At 38.6% G+C, this 13,950-nt stretch overlaps 1 long non-coding RNA gene across 3 annotated transcripts in view; it reads left to right on the top strand.

The window, feature by feature from the left end:
* Positions 1 to 687: 687 nt before the first annotated feature.
* The window catches only part of LOC120757157 (uncharacterized), a 37,429-nt gene continuing 24,166 nt past the window's right edge, over positions 688 to 13,950 (top strand). For 2 of the 3 annotated variants that reach the window (XR_005702397.2, XR_005702396.2), the window contains exon 1: positions 695 to 821. This is a non-coding gene — a long non-coding RNA (uncharacterized LOC120757157). Of the gene's footprint in view, positions 822 to 13,950 lie in introns of all 3 variants that reach the window. The other variant, XR_005702395.2, reaches the window with a different exon arrangement.

The following is a 13,950-nucleotide window of genomic DNA, read 5'->3' as shown; positions in this document are numbered from 1 at the left end:
GTTTAACCTTGAGGCTGCTCGTGCTGTATCAGTGGCGGTGCCTCGTGTGCAAATGTTCTGCTTTGTAATGCAGGGATCGTACCTCCTCTGTCTTCCCTTGCAGGCTGCATTAAGTTTTCTAGAAGGTGAAGCATTATTTTCCACGTCTCTCCCGGGATTTATCAGAAGTCTACTGAATTCTGTAAATACTTGGTATTTAGTTTGCTTACCAGTCTCTAGCTATTACCAGATACCAAAGGAAATGCATAATGTAGCACGCAAAAAAGAAATGATGTTTCAGCATTACGTAAAAATCGCTGCTGTTCCACTTATTTGAGATGTTCTTTGAATGCCAGAAAGGGTCTTTTGGCATCTTAAGTCTCATTCATTTCCACATCCAGAAATGTTTCCTGGTAGTGGGTGCACCAGATGCTGTCAGGAATCACAGGTGCCAGCTGTAGGGTCACAGGTCTAACATGTGAATGAGCAATTTCAGACCCAAAGGAGGCTAGAAACATTTGGAATATTCAGAAGCAGATTTTTTTTTTTCCACATCTCACCACAGAAACGGTGGCCAAATTCTCATGGAAGTTCATATCTCAGGCTCAGGCAGTGGCCAGGTTTTATCACTTCACAGCTCACATTGCTCCAGCTGATGGCAATGAGCCACAGCAGCTTTAATGTTCTTGGAGTGACTTGCTATTCTGTCTGAAAAGCAAGAAGCAGCTCCTGTTAATCTGGCTGCAAATTTTCTGAAGGCTTTTTCCTCTATTCAAAGAGAATGTTCATTGAAACTGAAGCATGTGGAAACCCACTGAACCTTCGACAAATTTCTCATGTGGGTAGGTTTAAGTGTCCTTGGAGTTATTATTACATTTCCTTCCATGTACTTCCCAGTTCTCTGGTTTCCTAGTCCTATTTATGCTTTCTGGGGGAGTAATTGTAGCATTGGTGGGGAAAGAGGGACTGAACTCTTTAAAAAATCTTCTCTGCTGTTCATAAAAGTAAAGAATATTTCATAACCTGCCTTCACCTTGACACCCCCAAAATTTTGCATCACATTTATTCTAAATGAGAAATTTTCCATGTGGGAGGTTATTTTGGTATAGCTTTAACTTTCTGCATTAATTACAAAGCCACTTTGTTGACTTCCTATAGCCTTTTTACTTATATGCATTTTTCAGGGTGATTAAACTGTTTAAGTAATTCATCTGATCCTGTATATGGCTTTATTTACAATGTAATTAGGACCAAGGCAAGAGCAGTGCAGGTAATCAGTGATTCAATCCTAGTGAAGAATGCTTTGAGTTTCAGGTTTGGCTTTTTGTGCTTTTAATCCTTCCACACCTCCCTCTCTAAGAATGATGGTAAAGGAATACACAATGTGTTTAAGATTATCTCAGGGAGAGAATTCCAGTTTGGGGAGCATAATTGCTTTATATTTGCATGGGCTGCAAATGAAATAATTTTTTCTCTACACTGAGCAGTGTCACCTTGTCTTGGGATTCCTGGTTTCCTCTTCTGACTTAGACATTGATTCACTGTCTGGCCTTAGGTCATCTATTATCACACTTTCAAATTTATGAGCCTGTAGCTACATTCAGATACTAAAATAAGTGACTTAAGGACTGTCAAAAAGCAAGTAATTTATGGAGTTATGTAGCAATAGAACACAACCCCAGTTCTGCAAATACTAAGGATGTTTAATTTTATACTGATTAGTGCTGTTCACTTAAACATTTACATAAAAAACTCATAGGTAAGGGGACTGGATATCTAATTTGAAGCATCAAATTTTGAATGTTATGTCACTTTGCTTTCATGTGAAATACTTCCTTTTAAGCCATGTCTCTGATTCCACAATTATTTTTTCCATATGAGCCCAATAACCAGCAATTACAACGTCTGTTGATTGTATGTGAGTAGAGAAAAGCTGATTATTTAATGAAGTGATGCTGTGACAGCTGTTCATAAGAAAAAGGAAACAACGGCTTATGAAAGATTCTTCAATGAAAAATGCACAAACATTTAGGTTTCACTTACTTCTCTTTAATGAATAACCTCTTGGAAAAAAAGGACACCTGTATTAAGTATCCCTCTCCACAGATCCTTTGCTCAGACACTAATAAAAAGCAATTTATGATACGTCAAATATTCTCTTGCTAAGAAAAAAACCCAGTGCATACATTTCTGAAATTTCCATAGCAGGGAAGAAGAATTTGAATATTTATACATTCATATCCATATAGATGGCTTGCAAGTGACTTTAGTTTTATCTTGGGGGTAAATAAGTGCTGTAGACCAAAGGTGCTGGTGTAGACAGGTGGGATAAGTTTCTGAAGCAAGTCCTTCTGGGATGGAAATAATGATCATTCCTGTGTGAACAACTTCCAGCCATTCCACCTATTATGTACCCATTAGAGTACAAGCACCTTGGACTACAAATTACATATATGCCCTCCTGTAGCTGACATTCCCTTTGCTCCCTTGGTTCATTTTCAAGAATAGCTCAGACTTTTCCCAGCTTCAGTAAAAAAATTGATTTATACCGTAAAATGATTAGAATTTTTTTTTCTTAAAATTACATTACTTGATTTAATACTATGTTTTGTGAAATAGGTTAAATGCAGTTTCCTGGTTCCTGCATATTTAAATTTATGACCCTTTCTTTTAAATTGCTTATGATGTTTAATAAGAAAATCAAGACCTACTTCAATTCTAATTATAGCTCATTGGAAATTCAGAAGTGTAATGGACTTAGGACAGGAAATCATCTGAAATTTAAAAAGTAGTGTTTTACAGAAAGTGTTTATGACAGATTTTTATTTCCAGAAGGAAGATACAATTGTTTCTACTGCATCAGTCATCAAGAATTTTAATAATTAGGTGCAGTATAATTAACCATTAAATGAAGAAAGTTGTATTTTTGTTCCTTGGTAAGGAGTTTTAGTATTTCTTTAATGTAAGAAAGAGTTGCATCTTTATTTTAAATTACTCTAGTAGGGCTTATTTACATTCCTAAGTATGAGTAAATTTTACATTCCTAAGTAAGAGTAAATTTTACAACCCTCTGTATTGCATTTCTGCTGTTTTGTGTGATCTTAATTCCAGCTCCTGTCAACGAAATCCTCTTAGGTTGGATGCAAACTCACGTTATGTCTTTGTGCATTTGGCCAGGCCAACCTGGCTGGAATCCATCTGGCTTCATATGGCTTGTGCCATTCCCAATAGCTGGGTGTCAGGCCCCTCTAGCTTCTCATAATGTGCTTTTTTGGCAGTTCTAGATGAATCCTGGGCTTACTGCTTCTTGTGCCCTTGGATTATTACCCATACATCTTTCTCTTTATTTCCTTTTTCCCCCCTTTTTTTTGTTTACCCCTTTCCTCCTAAATTTTTCACTGACTATATGATTACAGTAACAACATGGTGAAACACAGTAGGATGGATTTGCTGCTGGTGTGGTTTCAAAAAGTTCTGTTATTTGTGGATTTGGCTCTTGCAGGAGCAAAGAAAACAAACAAAAACCTGACTTACTTCTTGTACATTACATGTAAAGTCTTTTTTGGTGTATTCAAATAATAGCAAGGTGTAAGTAAGATTTCAGATGCAATTTGGTCTCTAAAGGATCCTGCCCAGTTAATAGGTTTTCCAACAAATTAGGCCAAACTCTCTATGCTGCTGGAGATTTTAGGTATTGATGGGGTGGGTTTCTTGTTTGTTTGGGGTTTTTTTGTTGTTGGTTTTTGTGGTGTTTTTTGTTGTTTGTTTTTTCTGGTTGTGGGGGTGTTGTTTTTATTTTTTAATGAGAATTACTACATGAAGTACATAATGCAGTGAATGACAGGGATATTTTTGCAAGGCATTTTGTGATTACACGTAAAACAAGAATCTTCTAGCATGCCATCAGTATTGTTCCAAAGAAAGTTGTTATATTTTATTGGAGAGCGGGACAAATAGTGACAAAATCCACACATTTTTTTAAGCAATGTAAATCAGGATATTCTTCAGGAAAGAAATAACCACATGTTTCTCAGCTATTAAGCACTACATGATTAATAAGAAAAAAAAATTGTTAGTTAATAAAATAAAATGTAAAAGTTTGTGTTAATGTAAAGTTCATTCTTGAAATAATTTGATGAGTCTTATTTAACCCAGTTTTAGTAACTGCATTTCTTGTCAAACCCGTTGAGGAGGATCTGACAGTTATTAAAAACGTCAAAGTTTTGTTAAAATAAACAGGAATAACTAATGTGAAGTGCATATATATGCAATTCTGATTGACTTCCTTTTGCTGAAGTTAGTTCACCAGGAATTTTGTTGTAGTTCAGGACCGATGCTTTCAATTTGTCTTATGTTGCAGAAAAGTTGTATTCAGCAGATGGAAGGGCTCTGGTGAATGCAGCCTTTAGTTTTTCTGCTGTCCAATAAAACTGGACTGACACTGTGTGAATCTGGGAGCTCCCATAATCTGTGAGAAGTCAGGAGAAATTGTATTGCAGTAATTGACTTCAGTAGGATCGAGACTTCCTCTAACAATTCCACGGGGCTCTCAGTATTTTTGCAGTCTATTTTAAGGCATGTGCACGCTGGTGGAAGTAGCGCTTCTAATCAAAATGGGCTATATTTTATTCAGACCTTAGAGACTAAGTAGGTAGAGCTAATTGGCTTATAACTGACCTGCTTAAAGGATGTCAAAATTGGCTGTTGGCTGTTCCTTTATAACATTAGTTTGATTGACTAAGAGTCTGGCAGCAAGATATGAAATATTATGAATCCAATTCATTAAAATTGTCCCCATTTTAGATCATTACATATTTTCAGAACAAATGGAACATACTTGCAGTATAAAAGAATTATGGGTCTGTAAATTACTAACCCATCAGCCACCTCCTTCTCCTTCTGTTCCCCTCCCCAGAATAAAAACAACTCCAGTTGATCACGTGAAAATAAGGTGACAGCAGTGGGGCATAATTTTTTCTCATGGTACTATGCAAAATTAGTGTCTTTAAAGAAAAATAAAGAGGAATATTCTGGACTTGATTTGCTTCCAGTTATTTGGTTGCCTGTCATGCAAGGACTCAGTTCAAGAGCAATGTGCATGCAGAGCTATCACTACGTCAGGATTCTGCCTCCCTCTCATTGGGGAAGATGCTGTTTGTTTGGATAATAGTTTTATTTGCCCTTTTAAAAATCTGTTTTAAATCAATTTAAAATCTGCTTTAAAAGGCAATTTGAAATAGTTTTAAGTCTCCTTTTGCTCTTCTAGGCATACAGCTGCCCTTCCTCAGGTGACTGATCTCATCCCACTTGGTAGGATTCAGTTCTGAACATGGAATACCCAGGGGAGGATCAGATGAAAGGTGCATGAGGTGTTTGCAGGCTGAAGGAGCTGCTCTCTAGCATGCAGGAGGATGGGATTTGGGAAGTTGCAGTGTCTTGCAAGGACATTTTGTACATTTGTATTTCATACCCGCTCTTAAACCCTGCTATCAGCATAAAAGGCAGTGCCTACAGGACTGTTTTAGTTGTAAAGGTTAGTGCTGAGCCTTGGTGCTCGGGTGTTACCCCAGCTGCTAACCACTGGGGGTAACGCTCCTGCAAAGTGCTCCTCTGAGCGCGGGAGGAGGTGGGGCTCTGCTCATCGTTCATCCTTCAGCTGGTGATTATGCTGGAAATCATCATCTCATGGAAGTTTGCTTTGGGCCACATTCCAGCTGCTGCATTTTCCAGTGTCCTTGGCTGTCTCCTCTCCTCGGGTCCTTGGCTCCATCCTTTCCAAGCAGGCTCTCTCTGCTCTGTTGAAAACAGCCACAGCCCCTGTTGGCTCCTGGTTTGTCTGGGCGGTGCTGCTGTTTCATGAGGGTATTCTTTTGTGTGTGCACAGGTAATATCAATGCCTTTTACATTCACCAGCTCCCATGAAAGGCACTTTAAGGCACGTCTAGCCATGGGCTTGTCTTGCAGAGTGGGTTTTGTCCTTTGCAAGGTGTTTCACATGTGCTTTCTGCCACAGAGCTCTGGCTGCATCACCTGAAACTCTCCAGCTGTGACAGAAATGCTACAGCAGAAGGGATGGTCTGCTTTCCACTGGGAAAAACCTTCCATGGGATGGCCTGGGTGCCTTCAAAGACCCTGTGCAGGGCACTGCCCATGCTGAGCTTTCCAAAGCCAAAGGCAGTCTGTGCTCTCCCTGCATCTCTCCCCTTGCTCAGGAAAGCTGCCGCCACACTGGGGATGGGGAGGGTGTGTGCTACAGTGACTTTAGGAGGTGGAGGTGCAGCAATCTGTCCTTCAGCCAAAGGCATCCGGATTTTTCCTGCAGAATTATGGTACAGACAGAGCTGAAATTGCATTAGGGCACATCTGTTTGCTGCCTAAATCTGTTACACACAACACGTACGATTTATGGTGGTACCATTCCACATGGATGTGAGTTATGCATCTTATCCAAGCCTTTGGAGCTGTTCATTAATATAGATTGCTGTTTGTTCGTTTTGGCAAAGCTCAGAAAATCCTACAGGGGCCAAAATCAACTGAAATCCTCATTACCCCTAACAGCAAATGATGCATTCATCATCTTTAAGCCGGAAAACACAGTCCCCTTTTCTTTCTTTGTACACGAAATAGCTTTTTCAGGTTCTGAATTTGAGAACAGAAGGCTCAACATAATGAGAACCAGTCTTCTGAAAGAGGCAACATGCTAGTGAGGATTTGCCTTTCATGCTTCTGCTTTATTGTTTTTCGCTAATTTTGATTGCGATTCCAAACATCGCAAATTTCAGGGATGTTGCTGGATGTTCATCTCTGTGTTCCTTTGCAGATACTTTGACAGTTGGTAAATTGAGGAGATCATTCTTTGCAACATGCTTCTTCCACAGCAGCTACCCCTGGCATAAAGTAAGATCTCAGTCATGCTCCATTCCCATCCTTCATGTTTCAAATCTCTCTTGGTACCTCAGTGGCACAGGTAGAACTCTGGCAACCCACTGCAAGAGCTTTGTAAATATTATGAGGGAAAAAATAACACAAATAAACTAGAAAATTACCTTTGGTAATGTCCAAAAGCTTGTTGCTTTTAAAACAAAGCCACAGCAGCCAGCATGAAGCAGTGCTTATTTTAAAGAAGAAATTATCTCCTGCTCTTCTTTACATTACAGCTGGAACTTGCTTTTCCCTTGACTTTGGCTTGGAGGTAAAGTTTGCACTGAGCCTTGCAGCCAGGCTCTGGGGGACAAGGGAAGAGGCTTTGATAGATGGTGATGAGCAGGCATTTCACACTTCACATTCCAGTGCCTAAATTATTTGCAATTGTGAAAACAGCATAGTTCACTAGAGCAACATTTGATTGTAAGGATATTTTCAGCTCTGTCCAGTACATTCTTTAACAAAGCTGAACCATATTGACTCCCTGTATTTCATCCAGCCTTTCCAGTGCTTTCTTATCCTGCTGAAAATTTACATTCTTTTTTGTCATCTAGTCCAGTAAAGTGCTGCCTTTTTTACATTGTTAACAATGGGGAACTACTGGATAGATGATAGAAAGGGCAGTGACTTGCCTCCAGTCTTCCTTCTAAAGTAATGGAGTACAACTGCTTCCCTCCATGTCAGATTTATGTTGTTTTCCATGATTCGTGCAGACTGAGGACCAAAAATCAGATGAATTTATCTGTTTGAATTTTATGCTTCCTTGAACCATTCTTACTGATTTGAGGCCTTGATATTAATCATTATTTCACAGTGTTTCTCTTGCCTAGTCCCTGTCTACTGCTTCCCCTTTCAAATTTTGCTGGAAGCTCATTCAGTTTTTTTCTTACCAACTTTTCTCCAGCACTCTGTACATCCTACCTTAACTGGATTGTCCTCTTTTCATCTGTCTTATGTATTTATGGTTGGAATATGTCCTTTGCTGCACATTAAATCCTTTGGTGCTCCCAAGCCAGCCTTAGCTGTGTGAATTTAATGAGTGTTGTGTGGTGGTTGGTGTCGTAAGTTATCTTAGCCTGGTTTCTCAGCTGTCTGCTGTTGGACTAGTTTTTCATTTTCCTGGCGTGGTGGTGGGTGAGGGTGCCCCAAAGGCTGCTCCTTAGAGCAGGGATTTCCTTCTCTGAAGGCTGTGGCTCCTCTGGTGCAGGGCTGCAGGTGCTTCCCTCTAGGTCCTCATTTAGGTGACAGGGTGGGACAATTGTGATAGGAACCATTGTCAGGGAAAGGTTTGTATCTCCTGAGCATCTCCAGGGTGCAGGGAGGAGCATGAATGAAACTAGAGGCATTTTTTAGAGCTGTGAGCAGTCTATCCCTTTGACAGACTAGAGGGAGGTTATGAACAGTGAGGATTGTGAGCCTGACACAGCTGCTTTCACTGCAGGGTGTGAGCAGCGTTTCTTCCCTACTGCAGAGTGATTGCCCCTCCTCAGGAGGAGCTGAGGTTCTTCTGCAGTCATGGAAATTGTTCCTACTTGCAAACTATGGAGGGAGATCAGAACTAAAATTTGAAATTTTATTAATCATCAGGTAATCAAACCTAAATTAGAAAATCCAGAAGTGTAGTCGGGCGTTGCAAGAATCCAATTACACATCTTCTCACAGCGTAGAATAAAATCCCCATAGGATAACTGAACCTTTTTTTCTTTACCTGTATGTGTTCTTAAATTCAACTAAACTGGCAACACATCAAAACAAGTCCTTTCAGGTATTCCACTTGAGCTCTTGAGTGTCCCTTGTAAAACACACCTTGCTGCTGGGGCACAAATAATTACCAGTGTGCTCTGTGACTCCTCGTGCACATCTTGAAGGTAATTCAGGAGACTTCTGTGTGATAATGAGGTTCAGTGTCCCAGCTTCAGCCAGCCCATTGTCAGAGTGGCATCTGTTGTTAGTGACTGGTGGTAAGAGAGGATGTGAGGCACTGTACAGCTTTTTTCTCACTGTTCTCAGGTGTAACAAATACCTACAGCTCCCCCATTCATAGGGCACCTGTGATCAGATAATTTACAACAAAGAGTGCTGCCCTTTCACCTATGTTTTCCTTCCAACAGTGTCATGAGAGACTGTATTCAGAGTAATACAGTATTTTTAAGCTTTGTTTGTGCTCAGTTGTGATATGGGATACAGCATTGGTTTATATCATGTTACAATATTACTGGGGAGCTTAGGTCTGAATGTGGAGCTGGTAAATTATTGGACAAAAATACTGGTACAATTTGGGTGATTCCACTGAGCTACTGTGAAAACGAGCTGGGTACTCTGTGCCTTTTTTTGAGGTGCAAATGATGGAATGAGACTTCAGGTTTTTGAGGAAAAACATGGTATCTGAGATACCATTCATAGGTGTGCTATGATTGCATAAACAATTGTGGTTCACTGGGAACTCCTAATTGTCATCGGCTTTAGTAAAAAGTGTGCAGAATGTCCCTGAAAAGTGCTGTGGGGTGGGAGTCCAGGGTGTGTCCCTCACCCTGCCCTGGGCCTGCACTGCGAGCACACACAAAATGCTTCAGCTCACTGTGATCCAGGATCACCCCCTGCCCAACAAAGAGAAGAGCAGCCACCATCCCAGAGAAGTGTTTTGGGACCTCTCTTGGTATCACAGCTTGTCAAATGGTCAATAAAGATCTGATCTTTCAGGCAATATTGAATTTTTCCTTAATCTCAGCTTCATTGGTGTTATAAAGCCTGTTTTCCTAGTTTTTTAAACCATACTTTATGCTGCAGTTCCTTTTTCATGTGTTTCCTTTTCTCTTCTTATCTGACAGGAGGGATATGTGGGAGACAGTTTTATCTGGCACACAATACTCTGTCTATTGAACTAAGCAACCAAAAAAGGAAACAAATAGGCATTTAAAGAGATTCTTAGAATTTTCTGAAGACAATATATTGGTCAGAGGTTAGTTTTGAGATTTCTGGCTTAGTACATTATATACTTTTGTCCTTCTGTGCCCACTCTCCCTTTCCTCTCAATCTTCTTCATGCCTCTCCTGAAAGCAAAGTTATTTTTGAAGCTGTTATCATAGCACAAGCTGTCCTTTGTGAATTCATGGTGCTAGTTATTCAGTCCCTACGTGAAGAATTTGGGGTTTTCCTCTCTGCTCTTTTGTGCCTTTATTTAGGTGAGGTTTGGATACTTAGGTCTTGCTACAGCCTGCGGGATGTTATTTTGTCTGCTCAGGATTTTGTCATTAGGTTGTATTTTCTCTTCCTCTGCTGAAAGTATCTGCTTGGAAAGTTGCCTTCACTTTAGTGAGCAATCCTGGCACCTGGAAGTGGCACTGCCTCTCCCCTCACTGCTGATCCCAGACCCACTAGGGAAATGCCAATGCTGAATGGCTTCATCTTTATCAGGCTGAAAGGTTCATTTAAGTGCAAATTTCTTCCTGAGCAACCTGACCTCAGCTTACCTGGAGCCGTAATATGAACTTTTTGCAAGTAAATGTGTATAACTTTTAATAAATCAAAGAGCTTATAAGCCAAAACCCCCCCAGGGATTCTCATATATATATATATATATATATATATATATATATATATATATATATATATAAATTTTATTTTTTTTTTTTTTTAAGACGGCTTGTTGTTTTTACTCTCTGCTGAAATTATCTGGAAAGTCTCAAGGTAATTCCATTCAGCAGAAATAGGGACATGAAGAGGACACCTTTACTGCTTTTTCTGCTTTTCCTGATTTTCTTTTCAGGATGGTGACTTGTCTCTTTTCATGTCAGTGTGCCAAACTCTGTTCTAGTCAAAATACAACCCCAAGGTCAACTGAATGTGAATTTTTGGTGTCAAACGTTACACACAGCATTGCAAAGGCTGATTTCTGGAATCCATATGGCATTATGAGCATATTTCACTGAGATGTTCTGTCTGTGTGTTGTGGACACAGAGGTTTTGATAGACTCAAATGACAGAGGCCTTTCTAAAATAATCTGGTGTGACAACCTGTTCAGCAGGAGCCACTACAATTTGATAAATTGTCCTTTTATCAACCAACATAATTTTTAATTGAGCTAGAAAAGAGGATTTTTCAAGGCATCAAATGATGAAGCATCCTTGTATGCCCAATTTAATAGTCAATCATCCACACAAAATATGTATTCTTTACATCTAAACATAAAAGATGGATGTTTTCAAAATCTGAGTGTTGTTTGCCTTTGCCTAAAGAACTCTTTATGATCAGGAACCCACCCACTTCTCACTTTTATTTTATATATGAAACTGCAGAAGAAATTTTCTTAATATACCAATATTTCAGAAAAATTTGTACAGACCAGGTACGGTACTACAGGAATAATATCTGGATATTGAAGTATAGAATGTTTCTTTGTGTTCCTATTCCTACACCATACTTGTATTTCCATTTTCATCTCTGAAGCACAATCCATTTTACAGGCACTCCAGTAACTTGAAGTATTTTGAAGAAAAGAACGGTTATGAAATTTCTGGAGGAAAATTCCAATGCAGTCATTGTTCCTTCATTACTAAAGCCAAAACACCATTTTAGAGAGATCTGAAAAGAACAGTGTGTTATTTCACTGGTTGGATGGAGAACAGTGCTGTGGATAAATTATCACCAGTGTTGGGTATGGCTTGGCAAGACCAGGGCTTGACAGTCGTGGGTGCAATGATTTTCTCAGGAGAAGGTGGCAGAGTGGAGTACCCACAAATCTCCCACCCTGACACAACTGGGGCAGAAGCAGGCAGGGCTCTGGGACATCCTCTGGTTCTGTTTGCACTACTCACCTTGGTGGCAACAAGCTCTGCTGTAAGGATCTGTCCCGCTAATTTCAGGCTCAAGATTGAGATGGATGTGTGAAATTGCTACGACACAGCATCTACCATAAGAATATTCAGTTTGCTTTTTTTTTTTTTCACTCTGTTAACCATTTATTGAGAGTTCATCTCTTTTGATAATTACTGAGAGCTGAATACACCAATAGGGATATTTTATTCCAATACAGGTATTATCTCTGCTTCGTTTTGCCTCACCTTTAAAATATCTATAATTAGATTTGGAAAGAGAGTCTTTCATTCTTAAACTTATTGGGAAAAAAAAAAAAAAAAAAAAGGCATTTTGCTGTATTTCATAGAATAGTAACACCAATTAAATTCTCCAAGATAATTGTGTTCTGAACTTGCATCTATTTTTGGAACATTAATTATATTCTGCAATGCTTCCTGTGAAAAATCAGAGACAGATACAGGCATTAGTATGTGTTAATTAAATCTGAGTTAATATTTTTGGCCAGAGCTCTGCAGTACATGCATAGATATGTTTGCTGGTTAGTTTTGGCTTTTCTGTATTTTTATCCTTGTTGTATTTTCCTATGAACTAAATAGTACATCTTGATTTTTGTACATACTAGAAAGGCTTGATTCAATCAGGTCAAAATTCTTTTCTGTCCAGGTTATCCAAGATCAAACTCTTCTTTACACAGAACAGGAAAAACTCGTAGTGGCAATAAAGACAGGCTCTTCTTTAAGAATGTTAAATTGAAGGTCTTGTTGGTTGTTTTTCTGCAATTTTTCATGATTTTATTCTATGATTTATTTTATTCTACGCTGGTTTGTTTGGGTTTTTTTTTAAGTCAAATCTCTAAAACTCCCGGTTTTCATCCCAAACTAAATATGCTGCTGGATTGGCCTTTCTTTTAATTTGAAACGTTGCTGAAATTCTTCATTTCTTTTTGTAAACTTAATTCCCGAGTAGGTTTCCTTTTGCAGCACTTGCACCAAGTAAGTTCACGAGGTTTTATATTTGTGCTCATTTCCATTTTTATAAGGACATCATGGAAACTATAGTGTCAGCTGGGAAACTGAGCATATAGATGAGACTGTGAGCATGAAATATTCATGCTACATCTCTCTGAAAGCCTTGCATTGAAGTAGAAGGGCTTGTTTTCTTTCCCTTTCTGTCATCCCCCATTATTTTACACTGAAAAATTGGTATTATCTTAAAAAAAAAAAAAAAAAAAAAAAAAAAAAGGTGGGTCAGGAAGACACAGAACATGTGAATTTTTCTTTTCTTCTGTGGGGCATCACTTTCAGCAGATACAGGAAGAGAAACTCCTGAAAATCTCATGACCTGTCTCATGCCCCTGCCCTGTGAATCAAGGAGGAGGCAACTCAATGGTACTTGTTGCCCTTCACCTGCTCATTTAATATTCTCTATGTTTTCAGACTGAAGTCTATTTTTAATTTGTCTTGAAGTGATTTGTTGCAAAAAAATTACAATTCTGTGTGTTTGTGATATTCAGCCATTTCAGTCTGAAATTCTCATGGGAATTTCCACTTTTTGCAAACTGTTGCGCTAGGCAATATTGAAAAATTTTTTTAGGGATAAATTTATTAACATTTTAAAAAATAAATCAGCCTTGAACCCAAGGATATTCCATTTAGAAATTGTAATAATGGAAATATGTGTATTTCTTCATTCTCCTGATGTTCTTTAAAAATCAGTGTTCTTGGTGAGTAAATTGTGAATGTGTGCTAGAACATTTTTTTTTTCCACTGGAAATGAATTAATCAGAATTTTTTTACCAGGTTTATTTATTTGTTTATGGATTCTTGTGAGCATACATTCTGGAATTCTAACCCTAATGTGCTCATAATATATTTGGGACAATGACTGGAAATGTTTTTCTTCATAACATATAAATTCATTCAGATTTTCATTACTTGTCAAAAATCTCAGTTTTCTGGGAATCCAAATAATATGTTGCCTGAATGACCTCCAGATCTAACTGGAGGCAAATAAACTTTTTAAACTGTTCTTCCAAATCAGCAAACCAGGTTTTCTTTTACAGGTACTGTGCAGAACAAAAATAATGATCAAATATAATTATATCATTTACAATGGTCAAGTAACTGGGTTAAAAGGAGGTTCCATTATAGGCATTTTTGGTGGAATTTGAAAATTTACTTGGATTTTCTTGAGACTTATTTGTCCTTTTTCCACTTGTGTTTGTTAGATGC

This window comes from Hirundo rustica, chromosome 10 (assembly GCF_015227805.2).
Source record: "Hirundo rustica isolate bHirRus1 chromosome 10, bHirRus1.pri.v3, whole genome shotgun sequence".
Taxonomy (NCBI): Eukaryota; Metazoa; Chordata; class Aves; order Passeriformes; family Hirundinidae; genus Hirundo; species Hirundo rustica.
The sequence above is the reverse complement of the archived record's forward strand: the minus strand, read 5'-3'. Positions and strand labels throughout refer to the sequence as shown.